The sequence below is a fragment of the Nomascus leucogenys genome, chromosome 8 (genome assembly GCF_006542625.1).
Source record: "Nomascus leucogenys isolate Asia chromosome 8, Asia_NLE_v1, whole genome shotgun sequence".
NCBI lineage: Eukaryota > Metazoa > Chordata > Mammalia > Primates > Hylobatidae > Nomascus > Nomascus leucogenys.
The window spans coordinates 17,024,318-17,046,669 of NC_044388.1; the positions used below are offsets into that span (position 1 = coordinate 17,024,318).

General features: G+C 44.2%; 1 non-coding gene across 1 annotated transcript; it reads right to left on the minus strand.

Moving 5' to 3' along the window:
* Window positions 1–18,754: 18,754 nt before the first annotated feature.
* LOC115836460 lies at window positions 18,755–18,856 on the minus strand. The gene has a single exon (XR_004031543.1). It is a non-coding gene; the product is annotated as a U6 spliceosomal RNA (small nuclear RNA).
* Between the last annotated feature and the right edge of the window lie 3,496 nt (window positions 18,857–22,352).

A 22,352-nucleotide genomic window follows, 5' to 3' on the forward strand; every position in this document is an offset into this window, starting at 1 on the left:
TATTGGGTGCATATATATTTAGGATAGTTAGCTCTTCTTGTTGAATTGATCCCTTTACCATTATGTAACGGCCTTCTTTGTCTCTTTTGATCTTTGTTGGTTTAAAGTCTATTTTATCAGAGACTAGGATTGCAACCACTGCTTTGTTTTTGTTTCCCATTTGCTTGGTTGATCTTCCTCTATCCCTTTATTTTGAGCCTATGTGTGTCTCTGCATGTGAGATGGGTCTTCTGAATACAGCACACTGATGGGTCTTGACTATCCAATTTGCCAGTCTGTGTCTTTTAATTGGAACATTTAGCCCATTTACATTTAAGGTTCATATTGTTATGTGTGAATTTCATCCTGTCATTACGATGTTAGCTGCTTATTTTGCTTGTTAGTTGATGCAGTTTCTTCCTAGCTTCGATGGTCTTTACAATTTGGCATGTTTTTGCAGTGGCTGGTACCGCTTTTTCCTTTCCATGTTTAGTGCTTCCTTCAGGAGCTCTTATAAGGCAGGCCTGGTGTTGACAAAAGCTCTCAGCATTTGCTTGTCTGTAAAGGATTTTATTTCTCCTTCACTTAGGAAGCTGAGTTTGGCTGGATATGAAATTCTGGGTTGAAAATCCTTGTCTTTAAGAATGTTGAATATTGGCCCCCACTCTCTTCTGGCTTGTAGAGTTTCTGCCAAGAGATCAGCTGTTAGTCTGATGGGCTTCCCTTTCTGGGTAACCTGACCTTTCTCTCTGGCTGCCCTCAACATTTTTTTCCCTCATTTCAACTTGAATCTGACAATTATGTGTCTTGGAGATGCTTTTCTTGAGGAGTATCTTTGTGGCATTCTCTGTATTTCCTGAATTTGAATGTTGGCCTGCCTTGCTAGGTTGGGGAAGTTCTCCTGGATAATATCCTGAAGAGTGTTTTCCAACTTGGTTCCATTCTCCCCATCACTTTCAGGTACACCAATCAGATGTTTATTTGGCCTTTTCACATAGTCCCATATTTCTTGGAGGCTTTGTTCATTTCTTTTTACTCTTTTTTCTCTAAACTTCTGTTCTCACTTCATTTCATTTATTTGATCTTCAATCACTGATACCCTTTCTTCCACTTGATCAAATCGGCTACTGAAGCTGGTGCATATGTCACGTAGTTCTCGTGCCATGGTTTTCAGCTCCATCAGGTCATTTAAGGTCTTCTCTATGCTGTTTATTCTGGTTAGCCATTCATCTAACCTTTTTTCAAGGTTTTTAGCTTCTTTGCAATGGGTTTGAACATCCTTCTTTAGCTCGGAGAAGTTTATTACTACCAATCATCTGAAGCCTTCTTCTCTGAACTCATCAAAGTCATTCTCTGTCCAGCTTTATTCCATTGCTGGTGGGGAGCTGCATTCCTTTGGAGGAGAAAGGGCGCTCTGATTTTTAGAATTTTCCACTTTTCTGCTCTGGTTTCTCCCCATCTTTGTGGTTTTATCTACCTTTGTTCTTTGATGATGGTGACGTACAGATGGGGTTTTGGTGTGGATGTCCTTTCTGTTTGTTAGTTTTCCTTCTAACAGTCAGGACCCTCAGCTGCAGGTCCATTGGAGTTTGCTGGAGGTCCACTCCAGACCCTTTTTGCCTGGGTATCACCAGTGGAGGCTGCAGAACAGCAAATATTGCAGAATGGCAAATGTTGCTGCCTGATTGTTCCTCTGGAAGCTTCATCTCAGATAGGCACCCAGCCATATGAGGTGTCAGTCGGCCCCTACTGGGAGGTGCCTCCCAGTTAGGCTACTCGGGGGTCAGGGACCCACTTGAGGAGGCAGTCTGTCTGTTCTCAGATCTCAAACTCCGTGCTGGGAGAACCACTACTCTCTTCAAAGCTGTCAGACAGGGACATTTAAGTCTGCAGAAGTTTCTGTTGTCTTTTATTCAGCTGTGCCCTGCCCCCAGAGGTGGAGTCTACAGAGGCAGGCAGGCCTCTTTGAGCTGCGGTGGGCTCCACCCAGTTCGAGCTTCTGGGCCACTTTGTTTACCTACTCGAGCCTCAGCAATGAGGGGTGCCCCTCCCCCAGCCTCACTGCCGCCTTGCAGTTCAATCTCGGACTGCTGTGCTAGCAATGAGCGAGGCTCCGTTGGTGTGCGACCCTCTGAGCCAGGTGCAGGATATAATCTCCTGGTGTGCTGTTTGCTAAGACCGTTGGAAAAGCGCAGTATTAGAGTGGGAGTGACCCAATTTTCCAAGTGCCGTCTGTCACAGCTTCCCTTGGCTAGGAAAAGGAATTCCTCAACCCCTTGCACTTCCCACGTGAGGTGATGTCTCACCCTGCTTCAGCTCATGCTCCATGGGCTGCACCCACTGTCCTGCACCCACTGTCCACCAAGCCCCAGTGAGATGAACCTGGTACCTCAGTTGGAAATGCAGAAATCACCTGTCCTCTCCATAGCTCATGCTGGGAGCTGTAGACTGGAGCTATTCCTATTTTGCCATCTTGGAACCTCAGATCCTAGTCAGTGTCTTAACTTCGGTGACTCAAAGCTTACATGGTACTAATTGCGGAGGCATTAAAATCAGTGACTTTAGTTCACTGGCATTGGAAGCTGCAATAATTAGTGTAGAGAGCACTAGAAAGGCAAAATGCTATTTAAGAATCTGTAGTATTTAGGCAAAACATTATTTAAATGAACTCTAGAAGGTGAAGTTTACAATAATAACAGCTACCATTTTTGGCTGAGCCCCCATATGTCAGGCAGAGTTTCTTCCCTCTAATTTTCACAGTTATTATTGTACCCTGTTTTAGAGGTGAGATTTTTTTAAAAAAACTGTCAGGGAATTAAATAACTGGAGTTCAACTTAATATTTGAACCATCTGGGTCTGTTTGACTCCAAAACCTATACTGCCTTTTAACTGTCTATAGGTAGGAAATATTAAAAGAAATAGTACAGAAGATACCTTACACAGAATCCCATGCCAGTGATGAAAGGGACAAATAGAGCCCTTCAAATTTACTTGAAAACATCTTCAGTAGTGGCAAGACAGGGTAAGAAGTACAACCGACAGCATGGAATTATGCAGGCCATGTGCCTTTGTGTGGAATGTCAAGATAAGGCCTTTTTTAGAAGTCAGTATTTTCAGTCACCACTGTACTTATGTCAAAAAAAAAAAAAAAAAAAGAAATAAAAGGTGGAGAGTAGCTGGATGCCATACTGTGTGCCTACAATCCCAGCTGCTGGGGAGGTTGAGGCCGGAGGATTGTTTGAGCCCAAGGAGTCTGAGACCAGCCTGGGCAACATAGTGAGACTTGTCTCTACAAAAAATAAAAAATTAGCTAGGTGTGGTGGCATGTGCCTGTAGTTCCAGCTACTCAGGAGGCTTAGGTGGGAGGATCTCTTGAGCCCAGGAGGTCGAGACTGCAGTGAGCCATGACTGTGCCACTGCTCTCCAGCCTGGGCAACATAGTGAGAACCTATCTCCAAAAAACGAAAGAAAAAAAAGTGTGAGTAACAGCCAGGAAGCCTCCCATCATTTAAAAAAAATGGAGAAAAATTTCACATAGAAACGTCATAAAAGACTATATATGGATATAGGAATGGCCAATAAGAACATGAAAGATCCTCACATCATGAGTCCCCAGAGAAATATAAATTAAAACCACATAGAGATTGATTTCACTACATACCTATTAGAATGCATACCTATTAGAATGGCTAACTGTGAAAAGACTGACACCACCAAGCACCAGCAGGACATGGAGCAGCTGAAACTCTTATATGCTGCTGGTGGGAATGTAAAATGGCACAACTACTCAACGTCATACACTTGACGTTGAACATACACTTACCAGCATAACCCAGTAATTCTAGATATTTAACCAAAAGAAATGAAAATATATATCCTCCCAAAGACTTGTCCACTAATGTTCATGGCAGCTTTATTCATAATAGCCCCAAATGGGAGACAATCTAAACATCCATCAACAAGTGAATGGGTGAATAAGCTGTGATAAAGCCATTCAATAGAGTACTAGCCAATAATAAAAAGCAATGAAGCATGCTACATACAAGAACATGGATGAATCTCAAAATAATTATGTTGAGTAAAAAAAAAAAAAAAAGCCAAACAAAGCACAATATAGTGTATGATTCCCCTTAGGTGAAATCCTAGAAAGGACAAAACTTATCTATAGTGGCAGAAAGTAGGAATGACTGGGGGCATTTTGGGGGTGATGAAAATGTCATTTATCTTGGTGATAATTATGTGAATAGTTATATTTGCGAAGATTCACTGAACTATATGTATACTTTAACTGAGTGCATGGTATTATACTATAGGTAAATCATACTCAATAAAAATAACTTAAAGGCCAGGTGCAGTGGCTAACACCTGTAATCCCAACACTTTGGGAGGCTGAGGCAGAAGAATCACTTGAGCCCAGGAGTTCGAGACTAGCCTGGGCAAGATGGTGAGACTCCATCTCTACAAAAATTAAAAAAATTAAAAGTTAGCTGGGCTTGCCAGGTGTGGTGGCTCATGTCTGTAATCGCAGCACTTTGGGAGGCCGAGGAGGGTGGATTATGAGGTCAGGAGATCGAGCCCAGACTGACCAACATGGTGAAACCCCAGCTCTACTAAAAACACAAAAATTAGCCAGGTGTGGTGGCGCCCACCTGTAATCCCAGCTACTCAGGAGGCTGAAGCAGGAGAATCGCTTGAACCCGGGAGGTGGAGGTTGCAGTGAGCCAAGATCATGTCACTGTACTCCAGCCTGGGTGACAGAGTGAGACTGCATCTCAAAAAAAAAAAAAAAAAAAAAAAAAAAAAAAAAATAGCTGGGCCAAAGGAAACTATCATCAGAGTGAACAGGCAACCTACAGAATAGGAGAAAATTTTTGCAATCTATCCATCTGACAAAGGATTAATATCCAGAATCTACAAGGAACTTAAACAAATTTACAAGAAAAAGCAAACAACCCCATCGAAAAGTGGGCAAAGGATATGAACAGACACTTCTTAAAAGAAGACATTTATGCAGCCAACAAACATATGAAAAAAAGCTCAACATCACTGGTCATTAGAGAAATGCAAATCAAAACCACAATGAGATACCATCTCACGCCAGTTAGAATGGCAATCATTAAAAAGTCAGGAAACAACAGATGCTGGAGACGATGTGGAGAAATAGGAATGCTTTTACACTGTTGGTGGGAGTGTCAATTAGTTGAGCCATTGTGGAAGACAGTGTGGTGATTCCTCAAGGTTCTAGAACCAGAAATACCATTTGACCCAGCAATCCCATTACTGGGTATATACCCAAAGGAATATAAATCATTCTACTATAAAGACACATGCACACATATATTTATTGCAGCACTATTCACAAGAGCAAAGACTTGGAACCAACCCAAATGCCCATCAGTGATAGACTGGATTAAGAAAATGTGGCATATATACACCATGGAATATTATGCAGCCATAAAAAAGGATGAATTCATGTTCTTTGCAGGGACATGGATGAAGCTGGAAACCATCATTCTCAGCAAAATAACACAGGAACAGAAAGCCAAAACCACATGTTTTCACCTATAAATGGGAGTTGAACAATGAGAATGCATGGACACAGGGAGGGGAACAGCACACACTGGAGCCTGTTGGGAGGTGGGGGACTAGGGGAGGGATAGCATTAGGAGAAATAGCTAATATAGATGACCAGGTTGATGGGTGCAGCAAACCACCATGGCATGTGTATATCTATGTAACAAACCTGCACGTTCTGCACTTGTATCCCAGAATTTAAAGTATTATAATAAAAAAAAAATTTAAAAATTAGCTGGGCATGGTGATGCACACCTGTAGTCCCAGCTACTGAGGAGGGTAAGATAGGAGGATTGCTTGAGCCTAGGTGTTTGAGGTTGCAGTGAGCTATGATCACACCACTGCACTCCAGCCTGGGTGACAGAGACAGATCCTGTCTCTATAAAAAAGAAAAAAAAAAAAAAGAAATGACTTTTGTTGTTGTGTTTTGTTTGTTTATTGTTTTTTGTTTTTGAGACAGAGTCTTGCTCTGTTGCCCAGGCTGGAGTGCAGTGGCATGATCTTGGCTCACTGCAACCTCTGCCTCCCAGGTTCAAGCGATTCTCCTGCCTCAGCCTCCCGAGTAGCTGGGATTGCAGGCACCCACCACCACGCCTGACTAATTTTATATTTTTAGTAGAGACAGGGTTTTACCATCTTGGCCAGGCTGGTCTTGAACTCCTGACCTCGTGATCCACCCACCTTGGCTCCCCAAAGTGTGGGGATTACAGGCATGAGCCACCGCGCCCGGCCAATAAATGATTTTTAAAAGAAAGAGAAAGTATGTGCAAGCAAGCTAAGCCAGAGTCAAGTAACCTAGACTAGGTCACTCACTAAAAGCACTGGCCATATGACAATTTAAAGCAGAGGTAATCAGAGCTCACTGTGAATATTTCAGACTGATCCTGAAACGGGAAAGCTGCTGATGCTCACCGAATAGAGAAAGTTCTTAAGCAAGGGCAAGAAGCTGAGAAAGGAGGTGGAGGCCAAGGTGGAGGTACAAGCTGTCTGAGCCCTTGGCTCCCGGCTCTTGCAGGGCATACTAATAACTGCCCCCTTCCCTTTGGTCTTTTTTATTCAAGCTACTTTGCATTTTCTGTCATTTGCCACCAGAATAGTTCTTATTTGACTAGAACACTGAGCTTTGAAGAAAGCATATCCCAGACTCTGGCCTGGTCCAGCAGCCAAGAAGGAGGGAAGGTGAATGACGAGGCTGAAATGGGCAGCTCTTGCCTCTGGTTTGTAAACACAGGGTGAATTGGGAAAATGAACTTTTGGTCGTAGCCTGACATTCCCAGGACAAGAGACAGAGGAAGAACAAACAGCACAAGCCCTATTCAAGAAGAATTTGGGAACGATCCCAGTGGGGCTGCACTCTGGGTTTCCTTGTGACTGCAGTTGAATTACAACTGTGCTCTGCCTTCCAGCTTTCCCTAGCCCCAGCAGAGCTCCCTATGTGGCCCCACATGGCCGTGCTGAGCCAGGGAGGGGCCACCACAGCATCCCCTTCCCTTCCTGCCTTCCTCTTGCTCTGCCCTTCACCCCTCACCCCACATAAGATACCCTACCCCAGAAATTATTTACAACAGCCTCAGACATGACAGAACCAGGGCTGGACAGAACCAACAGTTGCTGAGCCAGGGAGGGCTCTTCACATGCATGAGTTCATTGACTTTGCATCACTCCCTTCCTCAAATCACCCCACTAAGAGCCCTGGAGGAGCTCACCCTCGCAAAACAGGAAGGGGACCCTTGCATTTATGTGCAGATTTTTACCAGTGTAACTCACCTGTGCCTAGAGCTCTGCATGCCAGTAGACACAGTATCTCATTTTCACAGTAATTGTGTGTTTGTTGTGAAAACGCATTATTAGTGAATGAAACCAGCTCAGAGATGTCAAGGGAGAGCTCAGAGTCACACAGCAGTGAGTGACAGGTGGATCTCATTCTACGGTGATTGTTTTTTCCCTACATCTCTCTACCTCTCTGTTGTATGATAAAAGTACTGGAAGCACTGTCCAGTTTGAGGCGAGACAAACCCTTCTGGTTAGATGTTAGGCACACCTGACATGTGTCCTGCCTGCTCCTCCCCCTCACTTAATAATAACCCTTAAGCCCCAGGGGGGAAAAATCCCTTCTCTCCTCTAACCCCATTTCTTTCACTGTAAACGAGATCAACAGCCTCTAGTCCAGGGGTCATGAACTTATTCTGTCACGGGCTAAAGAGTAAATATTTTAGTCTCTGTGGCAACTACTCAACTCTGACCTTGAAGCCTGTGAAAGTTGATCACACAGAAGTGGGTTATTCTTGTCATACCCAACTAAAATACAGTGAGAAGTCAGGGGCAAAAAAACACTCAGGGCACATAGCATTGCTCCACATGTGAAATTCTTCACAAGCCTGGCTGCTGAAACTGCCTGCTGTAACCTGAGACCAGCTGTAGTTAACAGCTGCTGAAACCTGCTGTGACTCTAAGGCTAATTTTACCTGTTATAGTCCCTCATTAGTCAGGACTTGCCAGTTCCCCAAAATTTTACTTTTGCCAATGAACTTTCTAGAAGAACATTTCTCCTTTTCTATGAAACCTCCAATCTTCTCTTTGTCCTTTGGACATATAGAAGACCACCCAGTCTGTGTGTATGCTTAGAATTTCAATTCTTGCTTCCCAAATAAAATGTTTTAAACTTAGGGATATTTGACTTGGACAAGCCTGAAAGCTGTCATATAGACAATATTTAACCAAATGATCATGATTGCATTCTAATAAAATTTTATTTATGGACACTGAAATTTGAATTTTATATAATTTTCATGTCACATAATATTGCTCTTTTGATTTCCCCTTCAATCTTTTTTTTGACAGAGTCTCACTCTGTGGCCCAGGCTGGAATGCAGTGGTGTGATCTCGGCTCACTGCAACCTCCCTCTCCTGGGTTCAAGAGATTCTCATGCCTCAGCCTCCCGAGTAGCTGGGACTACAGTCGTCCGCCACCACACCCGGCTAATTTTTGTATTTTTAGTAGAGGCGGGGTTTCATCATGTTGGCCAGGCTGGTGTGGAACTGCCATCAGGTGATACACCGCCTCGGCCTCCCCAAGTGTTGGGATTACAGACCTGAGCCACCGCGCCTGGCCTTTCCCTTTCAACCATTTAAAGATGTGAAAAGCATTCTCGGCTCATCTGGGTGTGTACAACATCAAGCCGCAGACAGGATTTAGCCAGCTAGTCATAGTCTGCAATTCTCTCCCTAGTCAATGAGGTTTCTACCAGGACCTAAGTGTCAGGCGCGCCGGCGTGGAGAAAGCACTTTTAGGGGTGCATCGCAGCCCCGCAGGCCCGCTGGCTGTCCGGTTGTTGCGCAGGGTCCCGCTGTGACCGACCCGCTGCTGGCACCCAGTGCCTCCCCGGAGCACCTTGCAGCACCGGCCCCACCTCGACTCCCAGCGCTCACTCACCCAGGGCCCCGGCGCACAGCAGGGCGCAGGGAGCGTGCCTCATTCTCCATGGCTGGCGCGCGTCACCCACCCCACTCTCGCGCCTCGTCCGGCTTTACCCCACCGGAGCAAGCAGCGCCTCCTGGGAAAGGTTCGCTCACCAGGGCAGATAGCTCTCGCCACTCCTCGCACTCCTCCCGTGGGGCAGCCAGCGAGCAGCTTGTGCCCTCCCTGGGACCGGAGGGCTGCAAGATACGAGCCTCTCTCTCGCCCGCTGCCCAGCGCCGGGGTCTGCGAGGCTGCACTTCGGGGAACGGGGCAGCACCCCAGAACCTGAGCAGCTTCGGAAGGCACTAGTCTGGCCGCTTTACAACCCAGAGCGAGATCCGCGGGGGGTCCCAGGTGAGTTGCTATACGCAGATTTCTGACCCCCGGACCTTCATCTAGCCCAACAGCTCCTAAACATCTCAAAAACCCAAAAGCTTAGGGATTCGAGGGCTGTCCATAGGGTGAAAACTGTGGGCTCTTCCCCAGGCAAGCACGCGCTCTCATATACCCAACGTTTTGAACACAATTCTCAAGGATGCTCAGATTCTTCCTCCCAAAGGGGTCTCCATCGAGAGAATGGACCACTCCTGGGTCCTCTCGGAAACTCAACCCAAATGACACTGTCCCCAGCAGCTCTCTGCTCTAGGAGGCCAAGGTCAGGGGAAGCGCTGAACCCAAAGAGGGCGGCCTCTCCTCGCCCCTGCAGCCCAATCCTGCTCAAGTCTGTGACTTCCGCCTGGGGAAAATCTTAAATACAATTTTAAGAACTTTTAATTAAAGTATAATAAATATACATAGAACGTCACATGTTCTTAATAAATGTACGGCTTAATTATCATCAAATGAACACACCCACATAAGCAGCACCCACATCAAGAAACAAAACGTTAACAAAGCTGGCACAACCCCCTCCCACAAAGGTACCCATTATCTTGACTTCTAACACACAGACTAATTCTGCTGATTTTTGAGCTTTATGCAGACGGAATCATATCATACATACAATTCTGTGTTTGGCCTCTTTCACTGGAGATGCTATGTGTGAGATTCACCTATGTTGTGTATAGTTGCCCTTTATTCATTCTCAGCGTTGCACATTCTACACTGTGTATGCACCACATTTTATCTTTCCTCCTGATCGTTGCAGTCTTCAGTTGGGCTCTTAAGGATAGTGCTGCTGTGAATATAATTTTAACTTTATTTTCTGTCTGTTGCTGGTATCTGAAAAAAACAATTGGTTTTTGTATATTGACCTTGAATCCAGTGATCTTGCTGAATTGTCTTATTAGTTGGAATTGCTTCCTTCCTATGCGCATCCTTATATCTTATATGAATAACGTCAGTTTTGTTTTTTCCTTTCAGATCCTTAGGAATCTGTTTCCTCTTGACTTACTGCACTGGCTAGAACTCACATTACATTTTACTACATGTCTTTTCATGCACTTAGGGATGCATCACTGCAGGGTTTCCCCATACATCATGAAGCAGATGTATGTTCAGCTTTAATAGTTACTGCCAAACTATTAATACAATATTGAGTAGAAGGGTGATAGGGAAAGTTTTCAATAATTCTCCATTATGCAAAATTTTTGCTGGTGTTTTGTTTTGTTTTAAATATTATTAACCATATTAAGGAACTTTCCTTCCTTCCTGGGTTGCCTAAATTTTTTTAAAAATCATGAATGGGTGTTGCATTTTGTCAAGTATTTTTTCTGTACCTAAGATACTCATATGATTCCCTTTTATGTTAATATGGTAAACTCCTCTTATTCTTTCTTTCTCTTTCTTTTTTTCTTTCTTTCTTTTTCTTTCTCTTTTTTTTTTTTTTTTTGAGACGGAGTCTCGCTCTTTCACCCAGGCTGGAGTGCAGTGGCGCGATCTCGGCTCACTGTAGGCTCCGCCCCCCGGGGTTCACGCCATTCTCCTGCCTCAGCCTCCCGCTTCTTTCTCTTTCCTTTTTCTGTCCCCTCCCTTCCCCTCCCCTCCCCTCCCCTCCCCTTCCCTTCCCTCCCCTTCCCTTCCCTTCTCTCTTGCTTGGGTCCTGCTCTATTGCCCAGGCTGGAGTGCAGCTGTGGGATCATAGTTCAGTGAAGGCTCCACCTCCTAGGCTCAAATGGTCCTCCCTCCTCAGCCTCCCAAGTAGCTGGGGCTACAGTGGTGCACCACCACGCTGGACTCCTTTAATTGATTTTTAAATGTTAAACTACTCTTACATTCCTGGAATAAACCCCACTTGGCTATTACGTATAACATTTTTTTACATATTGCTGAACTTGATTTTTTTTTTTTAGGATTTTTTGCATTTGTGTTCGTGAGAGAAATCATTCTGCAGTTTATCTTAATGTCACTAAAAGTTTGGTTTCAAGGTTTTAATGGCTCATAAAATGAATTGGAATATGCTACTTCTTTTCTTATTCTCTGAAAGATAATGTGTAAGAATAGCGTTCTTTCTTTCTTAAATGTTTGGAAGGCCTCACCAGTGAAGCCACCTGTGTTTAGAGTTTTACTTGTGGAAAAGTTTTTGATAACAGACTGAGTTTCTTAAATAGCTAGAGAAATATCCAGGTTTTATGATCCTTCAAGTTTCAATATTGGTAAGTTTATTTTTTAAGAAATTTGTCCATTTTATCTAATTTTCAAATTTATTGATATAAAATCATTCATGATCTTATCCTTTGACATTTTTAGTATATGGTATTTAGTATTTTCATTGCTGATATTAGTGATTTATGTTTACTACTTTCCTTGATTAGTTTTGCCAGGATTTCCTATTTCATTAATCTTTTCAGAGAATCAACCTTGGCTTTGCTGTTTTTCTCTGTTGTACATTCATTTATTATTTCATTGATTTCTGCTCTGTTGACTTTCTTTGAGTTTTGGCCTTTCTCTAGCTTCTTTCTTTCTTTCTTTTCTTTCTTTCTTCTTCTCCTTCTCCTCTTTCTTTTTTTTTCTTTTGACAGAGTCTCGCTCTATCGCTCAGGCTGGAGTGAAGTGGCATGATTGCGGCTCATTGTAACCTCCACCTCCTGGGTTCAAGTGATTCTCCTGCTTCAGCCTCCTGAGTAGCTGGGATTATAGGCATTAGACACACAGCACCCAGCTAATTTTTTTTTTTTTTTTTTTTTTTTTTAGTGGAGATGGAGTTTCACCGTGTTGTTCAGGCCAGTCTCGAACTCCTGGCCTCAAGTGATCTGCCTGCCTTGGCCTTCCAAAGTGCTGAGATTACAGCTGTAAGCCACCATGCCTGGCCTCTCTTGCTTTTTTTTTTTTCTTTTAAGGCAGTTAAGGTCATTGATTTTTCAGCCTCTCTTCTCCATTATATGTGATAAAGGCTATAAATTTCCCTATAAGCATTCCTTTTCTTGATATATTATAACTTCATGGTTATTCAGTTCAAAATATATTCTAATTTTATTGTGATTTCTTATTCAACTCATGGTTTATTGAGAAATGTATTGCTTGATTATCCAGGTGGGCCAATATCATCACAAGCGTTCTTTAAATGTAGAAGCAGAGCCTCCAGAAAGGAACTCAGCCCTGCTGACATCTTGATTTAAGCCCAGTGAGACCCACTTCAGACTTCTGACCTCCAAAACTGTAAGATACTAAGTTTTGTTACAGTAGTAACAGGAAACTCATATACTGGATATATTTATTGGAGCCTCTTCAAGGTGTGGCATTATCTTTGTATCTCCCATTCCATGGAATTTCAAATTATGCCAAGTATCTTAAGGAGAAAACTGGCCCTTTGTCAAGCTTAGTTCTCTGCTCCTCCCTTCTCAATGGGATCTTGCCTCCACTTCTGTTTTTCCAGCCCTGAGACTGCCATCAGCTCGGCTGGTTTCTCTGTAAGCCAGCAGTGACCCTCTGCTCAGGCAAAGCCAGATTCCCCCTGGCCATGTGCCGAGTGGTTCATCTTTAACTGTCCTGGCTCTCCCTTCACTTATTCATAAATTTGAAAGGAAATAGGGTCTATGAGGGCAGAGATCACTTTTTTCTTGTCCAATATTCTAATACAAGGTTGGAAAACAGTGTCTGCTATAATATTGGGCTCAAAAAATCAAACAGATCAATAAATGCACACAAATGTCTCAAAACTGGGTTAAGCAATCTCCTATGCAGGCCTACGGACAAAAACCAAATAAAGTCCAGAGGTGATCATTCCTTCTAAGGTTAATTATCCACCTAAAACTAACACAGCCTAAATCCAATAGCAGTCACTGTGCCCCGACCCTAGATTAGATCAAACTCTGAAAACTTCGTGTGTACTGGGACAAAGTCATATTGCAAAGATAGGACATCCAAAGTGCTAAAGTCATTTCTGCGCTTTGGTACAGGCTCTCATAAATAGTGAAGCAGGTTAGATGCTTGTATGGTGGAAAACAGTTCAAAAACTTCATGGCAAAGATGGTCTTTGGAAAACTTGGGATTTATAGGTTTGTTATTAATTGTGTACCAGGCACCATGCTAAGTGCTTCCCAAATGTTAAATGATAGTAACCCCACAGGGCTACTGCCATCCCCTTTTTGTACAGAGAGAAAGTGAAGCACAGTGAGGTTAACCAGTGACTTGCCCAAGGTCAGGTAGCTAGTAGGTGTCCAAGCTGGCAGGTGTCCAAGCTGGCATTCAAACTAGGCAGCCTGCTTCCATAGTCCATGCTGTTTCTCATGTGGCCTCTGACATTTGTCTCTGGAGCAATTTCACACTTTCCCCTTTCCAAGGCATCTTGAAGTAATAACGGCATAGGGCACCATGTTTGTTTAAACTGTTTCCAAGTTCAGAATTGGTTGGATTTAACTGTCCTGGCTCTCACTTCACTTATTCATACATTTGAAAGGAAGTAGGGTCTTATGAGGGCAGAGATCACTTTTTCTTGTCCAACATTCTAACACAAGGTTGGAAAATAGTGTCTCACAAATAGCACTGACTGCTATAATAGCAAAGCTCCAAAATATTAATGGTTTAACACAATAGGAGTTGACTTCTTAGTCATATAAAGCCCATCTGGCAGCAATCGTGGTGATTTGTTAGGGTGGGAGTGGGTAGTTCACTTTCATAGGTCCATTCAGTTATTCAGAGATCCAGGATGAGAGAGGTTCTGCCAATTTCAATACGTGGCTTCCAAGATTGCTCTGTGTGTTGATATTCAAATGACAGAATAAGGAAGAGCGTGGAAGGTAGTGCAAGAAATTTCCTTCGATCAAGCTCAGATGTGACAAACATCACTTTACCTATACTCTATTGGCCATAACTCAGTCCCATGACCCCACCAATTGTAAAGAGGATGGGAACTGTAGTTCCTGGCTAGGAAACTACTTCTCAGCAACAGCAAAACACTATGAAAGGGGAGCACATGTCTGGGGTCTTTTGTCTTAGTTTGAGCAGCCCCAGAAAACAGACTTTTAGACAAGACTTCCCAGATGTTTTATTTGACAAGTAAAGAAACACAGGCAAGAAAGTAGAGATGTGGCTGGGCACAGTGGCTCATGCCTGCAATCCCAGCACTTTGGGAGGCCTAGATAGGTGGATCGCCTGAGGTCAGGAGTTTGAGACCAGCCTGGCCAATACAGTGAAACCCCGTCTCTACTAAAAATACAAAAAATTCGCCAGGTGTGGTCGCAGGCACCTGTAATTCCAGCTACTTGGGAGGTCAAGGCAAGAGAATCGCTTGAACCTGGGAGGTGGAGGTTGCAGTGAACTGAGATCGCGCCATTGCACTCCACCCTGGACAACAGAGCAAAACTCCGTCTTGGAAAAAGAAAAAAAAAAAAAAAAGAAAATAGAGATGTGAGACAGGGAGAAAGGCATCCAAATAATGTGTTAACAAGTCAGTTGCCACTGTGGACACTGTGGCTTAATTCCCCTGAGGAAACTATGAGAGTCAGAGTGGATGTCCCATCCACGGGACATGCAAACAAGGGTTTTTGTGCACCAACTCCTGTCAGCCATCATTTGAGGGTTTTTTTTCCCTATGGGTCATAAATCCTCTAGCCCTCTGGCCTACTGTGCAGGTGGCAGAGCAGATTCCTGGTGCCAGAGAATGCCTTCATGCGATGAACACAGATGCTGGCAGCTGGAAGTTTCCTAATGTGCATGAGTGCTAAGGATGAGGGGGTATGGGTGGGACACTAAGGGTTTCTACATGGCCTCTGCCAGAATCCAGACATGTTTTTGTCCCTCCCTGCCCAAGCACACATCTGCTACACAGCGGGGAATGGGGAGGCATAAACAGAATAACAACAATAAAACTCCCTTTCAGAAAAGGGAGGAGTGGAGACCCATAGCCATCATTGGTCAGTATCAATTTTGAAGTTGGGCAGGCACTAGGAGGCTCTCAATTGGGGGTTCTGATTAGATCAGATTCTGTTCTGTGACACAAGCTCCTTTGCTCATTGCTCTCCAGGATTCCTGGTACCTCCTTCTGGGAGGATCTTCATTTTCTATTACCCTCTCTATCCATATCTGAATATTGAGGAGTTTGTGCTCCTTGGGGCTGTATGACTTTTCACCTACTTGTGCTGCGAAAATTTGAGGATTAAATCAAAGTCTGAATACTCCAGGTTTCTGGTTGGGTTCAGAAAGCAATTATGTCAAAATGTTCATAACCTTCAGATCTATTTGGTTCCAGTCAGTTTCACGTGGTAGTTGTCAATCTCACACATACAAAACAAGGTCAAGAGTAGGGCCTGATATCACCAGTGAACATACTTGAGACATTTTTAGATTTAGATGGTTTATTACTTCCATAGATAGCAACAGAGAAGAATAAGTGAAAGATGTCCTCTCCCTGGGTCTGATGATTGCAATGTGAGTTGTAGGATACTCTATTACTAAGGAGTCAAATCTAGATGGCAGCTAGTGCTTTTATATTCTGCAGGCCTATCATGAGGGGAGTGGGGCAGAAAGCCCCATATCTCATCAAAACCTGGGAGGTGATGTGAAACTATGTCATGACAGCCTCTTAGGAGAGATAGAAAGGCGAGTGAGAGATGCCTTTCTAGTAGCTCCTTAGACACCTCCTTTAAGGATGACAAGGTGTTGTGCCAGGGCTCAGATAAGTTGCAATTCAAGCCTTTGCCTCTATTGATATGTGTAAGCTTATCAATAGAGGAAGCCATGGCAGAGCTGTTCTTCTACAGAAGTAGTCCCCTCCCTAGTTCTTTCCTGATATAATTTTCAAACCTGATTGCTATCTTTGGCCCCATACCTCTCTCTCTCTCTGTTGATGGTGCCTACCTAGCTTGGGTGAGAGGACCATATTCTTTAACTAGATCTTTTCCAGATGGTTGGGTTGTAATGGACATTTGTTGCTCAAAACCTTTCTCAGGTTTATCTCTTACTTTTGGGACACAGATGAAGTCAGCTTTTCCAACCTTGCAAAATCTCACATACTTGGAATTTTTTTTTTTTTTTTTGAGTCAGAGTCTTGCTCTGTCACTCAGGCTAGAGTGCAATAGTGAGATCATGGCTCACTGTAACCTCAAACTCCTGGGCTCAAGCAATCCTCCCACCTCAGCCTCCTAGTACCTAGGACTATAGGTGTGTGTCCTCCACACTCAGTTAATTTAAAAAAAAAAAAAAACAAACAACTTTTTTTTTAGAGACAAGATCTGGCTGTGTCACCCAAGCTGGTCTTGAATTCTTGGCCTCAAGCAATTCTCCTGCCTCAGTCTTCCAAAGTGCTAGGATTACAGGTGTGAGCCACTGCATCTGGCCTGGATTTTTTTTTTCTTTTTCTGAGACTGTGTCTCGCTCTGTTGCCCAGGTTGGAGTGCAGTGGCAAGATCTCAGCTCACTGCAAGCTCCACCTCCCGGGTTCACGCCATTCTCCTGCCTCAGCCTCCTGAGTAGCTGGGACTATAGGCGCCCACCACCACGCCTGGCTAATTTTTTATATTTTTAGTAGAAACGAGGTTTCACTGTGTTAGCCAGGATGGTCTCGATCTTCTGACCTCATGATCTGCCCGCCTCAGCCTCCCAAAATGCTGAGATTACAGGCATGAGCCACCATGCCCGGCCAGGCCTGAATTTTTAAATTCTCTTTATTTTTGTTTGCAAACAGGCCAATTCTCGGAGCTTGTCTTTTGCTTATCTAATTAAATGCAGCCAGTAGCAACCAACATAGAATAGAATGTGCTAATGACATTCTATTTTACCTCCTCTTTGCTAGAGCTCAGCAGACTTAGTAGGCCTATGTTCTATCTTCCAGGTTACTGAAGACAATAGTTTAAACAAATGTTTTGCTAATAAGACTATTTCTGTAGCGATAATATCATTTACTAATTTCACTTCTAAATTGTACATTCAAGGCCAGGTGCGGTGGCTCACACCTGTAATCTCAGCACTTTGGGAGGTCGAGGCGGGTGAATCACAAGATCAGGAGTTCAAGACCAGCCTGGCCAATATGGTGAAACCCCATCTCTACTAAAAATACAAAAATTAGCCAGGCATGGTGGTGCCTGCCTGTAGTCCCAGCCACTCAGGAGGCTGAGGCAGAAGAATTGCTTGAACCCAGGAGGTGGGGGTTGCAGTGAGCCGAGATCATGCCACTGCACTCCAACCTGGGTGACAGAGCGAGACTCCATCTCAAAACAAAAACAAAAACAAATCGTATATTCATTTATTTATACGTATTTATTCACTTACAGCATTGGAAACAAACATAAAACTCTATAACTCAAAAAACCTATTTTTAGTTTGGCTTTAATTTCGAGAAATATTATCTATGTAGTAAAATACAACAAGAAATATTCATATTCCCACCATCCATATTGTAAAAATAACTATTTAGTCATATTTGTTTCCTGTGTTTTCTTTCCCATTCTTTTTTTTTTTTTTTTTGAGATGCAGTTTTGCTCTTTTTGCCCAGGCTGGAGTGCAATGGTGCGATCTCGGCTCACCGCAACCTCCGCCTCCTGGGTTCAAGCAATTCTCCTATCTCGTCCTCCCGAGCACAGGCGCCTGCCACCATGCCTGGCCAATTATTTTTGTATTTTTAGTAGAGATGGGTTTCTTCATGTTGGTCAGGCTGGTCTCAAATTCCCGATCTCAGATGATCTGCCCACCTCAGCCTCCCAAAGTGCTGGGATTACAGGCGTGAGCCACCACTCCCGGCCTCCTTTTCAATTCTATAAACAGATAAAGTTGCCTGTAATCTCACCCCAAGCAGGGTCTGGAGAGACTGGCTCTATGTGACAGAAGTGCCAGAGAAACAGGGAACTGACCCTAAATGCCAGGAAAGTGAGGGGAAAGTTAATTCCCAACCCTAACTACATTTTTTTTTCTTTTTCTTTTCTTTTTTTTTTTTTGAGACAGGGTCTCACTCTGTTACTCCAGGCTGGAATGCAGTGGCATGATCATGACTCGCCACAGCCTTGACCTCCTAGGCTCAGGTGATCCTCCTACCTCAGCCTCCTGAGTAGCTGGGACTACAGACGCCTGCCACCACGTTCAGCTCATTTTTGTATTTTTTGTAGAGATGAGGTTTCACCATGTTGCCCAGGTTGTCTCAAAGTCTGGGGCTCAAGCAATCTGCCCACCTTGGCCTTCCAAAGTACTAGGATTACAGATGCGAGCCACAGCACTCGGTCCTCAGCTTCTTTTTTAAAAAAGTTTGTAAATATTAGAGATGGGGGGTCTTGCTACGTTGCCTAGGCTGGTCTCAAACTCTCAGCCTCAAGTGATCCTCCAGCCTGGGCCTCGTAAAGTACTAGAATTACAGGCGAGAGATACCATGACCGGCAAATATGGAATGCTTCACAAATTTGCATGTCATCCTTGCACATGGGCAATGCTAATCTCTGTATCATTCCATTTTTTTTTTCAGTAAACATGCTGCTAAAGCAAGCACCGAAATCTCAGCTTCCGAGGGAATATCATAACCTTTCCCTGTTTTCACCAAAGTCTTCAGGGACCACAAACCCATATACAGTTAGTTCCTTGTATCTGTGGGTTCCACGTCTGAGGAGGTCAACCAACCGGGGATCAAAAATATTCAGAAAAAAATACAATTTTTGTGTAAAATTTGCCATAGTAGAAAAAAATACAACAATAAAAAAAATTTAAAAAAAGTATAACAACCGTTTACATAGTATTTACATAGCATCAGATATTATAAGTAACCTAGTGATTATTTAAAGTACATGGGAGTGGCCAGGCGCAGTGGCTCATGCCTGTAATCCCAGCACTTTGGGAGGCTGAGTCAGGTGGATCACGAGGTCAGGAGTTCAAGACCAGCCCGGCCAACAAGGTGAAACCTGTCTCCACTAAAAATACAAAAATTAGCCAGGTGCAATGGCAGATGCCTGTAATCCCAGCTACTTGGGAGGCTGAGGCAGGAGAATCGCTTGAACCCTGGGGGTGGAGGTTGCAGTGAGCAGAGATTGTGCCACTGCACTCCAGCCCGGACAACAGAGTGAGACTCCGTCTCGAAAAAAAAAAAAAGTACATGGGAGTATGTGCATAGGTTATATATAAGGTACTTGAGCATCTTCAGATTTTGTTATCTATAGGGGGCCTTGGAATCAATCCTCCGTGGCTACTAACCATTTCACCCTTTCCTGAAGGACTGCTGTTCAAGCAAACTTTAATATGTATCAAAACCACCTGAAGAGCACAGATTGCTAGCCCTACCCCAAGTGCTCCTGACTTAGTAAGTCTGAAGTTGAACCCAAGAATTTTCATTCCCCCAAAATTCCCAAGAGATGCCGATGCTGCTGGTCCAGAGACTACACATCAGAACCACTGCTCTATCCATTTTCCAGGAGTAGGTACTAGAGACAGACCCTCTCTGCTTATCTGGAGACACAAGATGGGAGAACTTGCCCCCTAGTGGTGAACTCTTACTCTAAAGACAGGTCACTCCTCTGGTATCAAGTTCCGGCTGGCTAAAAGCTAAAGGGTTCATTTTCTTCATCTTCATTAGCAGCATCTATGAATCTCCTTCTCTTATGAGGTCTCTGCTTGGCCCAGAAATGCCAGGAATGGGCTCCCTCCCTGGTGTGGAACTTCACACAGAGATGGGCAGACAGCACGTGCCCAGGAGCAGTGTGGTGCGTCAGGAAAGGCACGGGCAAGTGACACAGTCCCTGAACTTCACTTTCCCCATCTCCACAACATGAGACAATGATACCCATCTATTATAGGGTTGCTGAAAAGAGTAAACGGGAATAGTGTGAGCAGGAGTCCCATGTTAACTGTAAAGTGCCCTAGAAAAATTAATTATTATTACAGATTCAGGTCAGATTTGCACCTTAACAATTAACTGTGGTTTCTTTTTTTTTTTTCCCCCACCTCTAGTGATTTTTGTTTTTTTGTTTTTAAGGCTTTCTTCACCCTTCCCCCAGCAATAGGCCTTTACCTTTGAGCCCTATTCTATGATTCTGACTCATTTCTGGTAAAAAAAAAAAAATTAATGGTGGAGCAAAGATGGCCGAATAGGAACAGCTCCGGTCTACAGCTCCCAGCGTGAGCAACACAGAAGACGGGTGATTTCTGCATTTCCATCTGAGGTACCGGGTTCATCCCATTAGGGAGTGCCAGACAGTGGGCGCAGGACAGTGGGCGCAGGACAGTGGGTGAAGCACACTGTGTGCGAGCTGAAGCAGGGCGAGGCATTGCCTCACTCGGAAAGCACAAGGGGTCAGGGAGTTCCCTTTCCTAGTCAAAGAAAGGGGTGACAGACGGCACCTGGAAAATCGGGGCACTCCCACCCTAATACTATGCATTTCCGACGGGCTTAAAAAACGGCACACCAGGAGATTATATCCCGCATCTGGCTCAGAGGGTCCTACGCCCACGGAGTCTAGCTGATTGCTAGCACAGCAGTCTGAGATTAAACTGCAAGGCGGCAGCAAGGCTGGGGGAGGGGCACCCACCATTGCCCAGGCTTGATTAGGTAAACAAAGCAGCTAGGAAGCTCGAACTGGGTGAAGCCCACCACAGCTCAAGGAGGCCTGCCTGCCTCTGTAGACTCCACTTCTAGGGGCAGGGCACAGACAAACAAAAAGACAGCAGGAACCTCTGCAGACTTAAATGTCCCTGTCTGACAGCTTTGAAGAGAGTAGTGGTTCTCCCAGCACTCAGCTGGAGATCTGAGAACAGGCAGACTGTCTCCTCAAGTAGGTCCCTGACCCCCAAGCAACCTAACTGGAAGGCACCCCCCAGTAGGGGCAGACTGACACCTCACACGGCCGGGTACTCCTCTGAGACAAAACTTCCAGAGGAACGATCAGGCAGCAGCATTCGCAGTTCACGAAAATCCGCTGTTCTGCAGCCACCACTGCTGACACCCAGGCAAACAGGGTCTGGAGTGGACCTCTAGCAAACTCCAACAGACCTGCAGCTAAGGGTCCTGTCTGTCAGAAGAAAAACTAATAAACAGAAAGGACATCCACACCAAAAACCCATCTGTACATCACCATCATCAAAGACCAAAAGTAGATAAAACCACAAAGAGGAGGAAAAAACAGAGCAGAAAAACTGGAAACTCTAAAAAGCAGAGTGCCTCTCCTCCTCCAAAGGAACGCAGTTCCTCACCAGCAACAGAACAAAGCTGGACGGAGAATGACTTTGACAAGTTGAGAGAGGAAGGCTTCAGACGATCAAACTACTCCGAGCTACAGGAGGAAATTCAAGCCAAAGGCAAAGAAGTTAAAAACTTTGAAAAAGAATTAGACGAATGTATAACTAGAATAACCAATACAGAGAAGTGCTTAAAGGAGCTGATGGAGCTGAAAGCCAAGGCTCGAGAACTACGTGAAGAATGCCGAAGCCTCAGGAGCCAATGCGATCATCTGGAAGAAAGGGTATCAGCAATGGAAGATGAAATGAATGAAATGAAGCGAGAAGGGAAGTCTAGAGAAAAAACAATAAAAAGAAACGAACAAAGCCTCCAAGAAATATGGGACTATGTGTAAAAACCAAATCTACGTCTGATTGGTGTACCTGAAAGTGATGGGGAGAATGGAACCAAGTTGGAAAACACTCTGCAGGATGTTATCCAGGAGAACTCCCCCAATCTAGCAAGGCAGGCCAACATTCAGATTCAGGAAATACAGAGAATGCCACAAAGATACTCCTTGAGAAGAGCAACTCCAAGACACATAATTGTCAGATTCACCAAAGTTGAAATGAAGGAAAAAATGTTAAGAGCAGCCAGAGAGAAAGGTCGGGTTACCCACAAAGGGAAGCCCATCAGACTAACAGCAGATCTCTCGGCAGAAACTCTACAAACCGGAAGAGAATGGGGGCCAATATTCAACATTCTTAAAGAAAAGAATTTTCAACCCAGAATTTCATATCCAGCCAAACTAAGCTTCATAAGTGAAGGAGAAATAA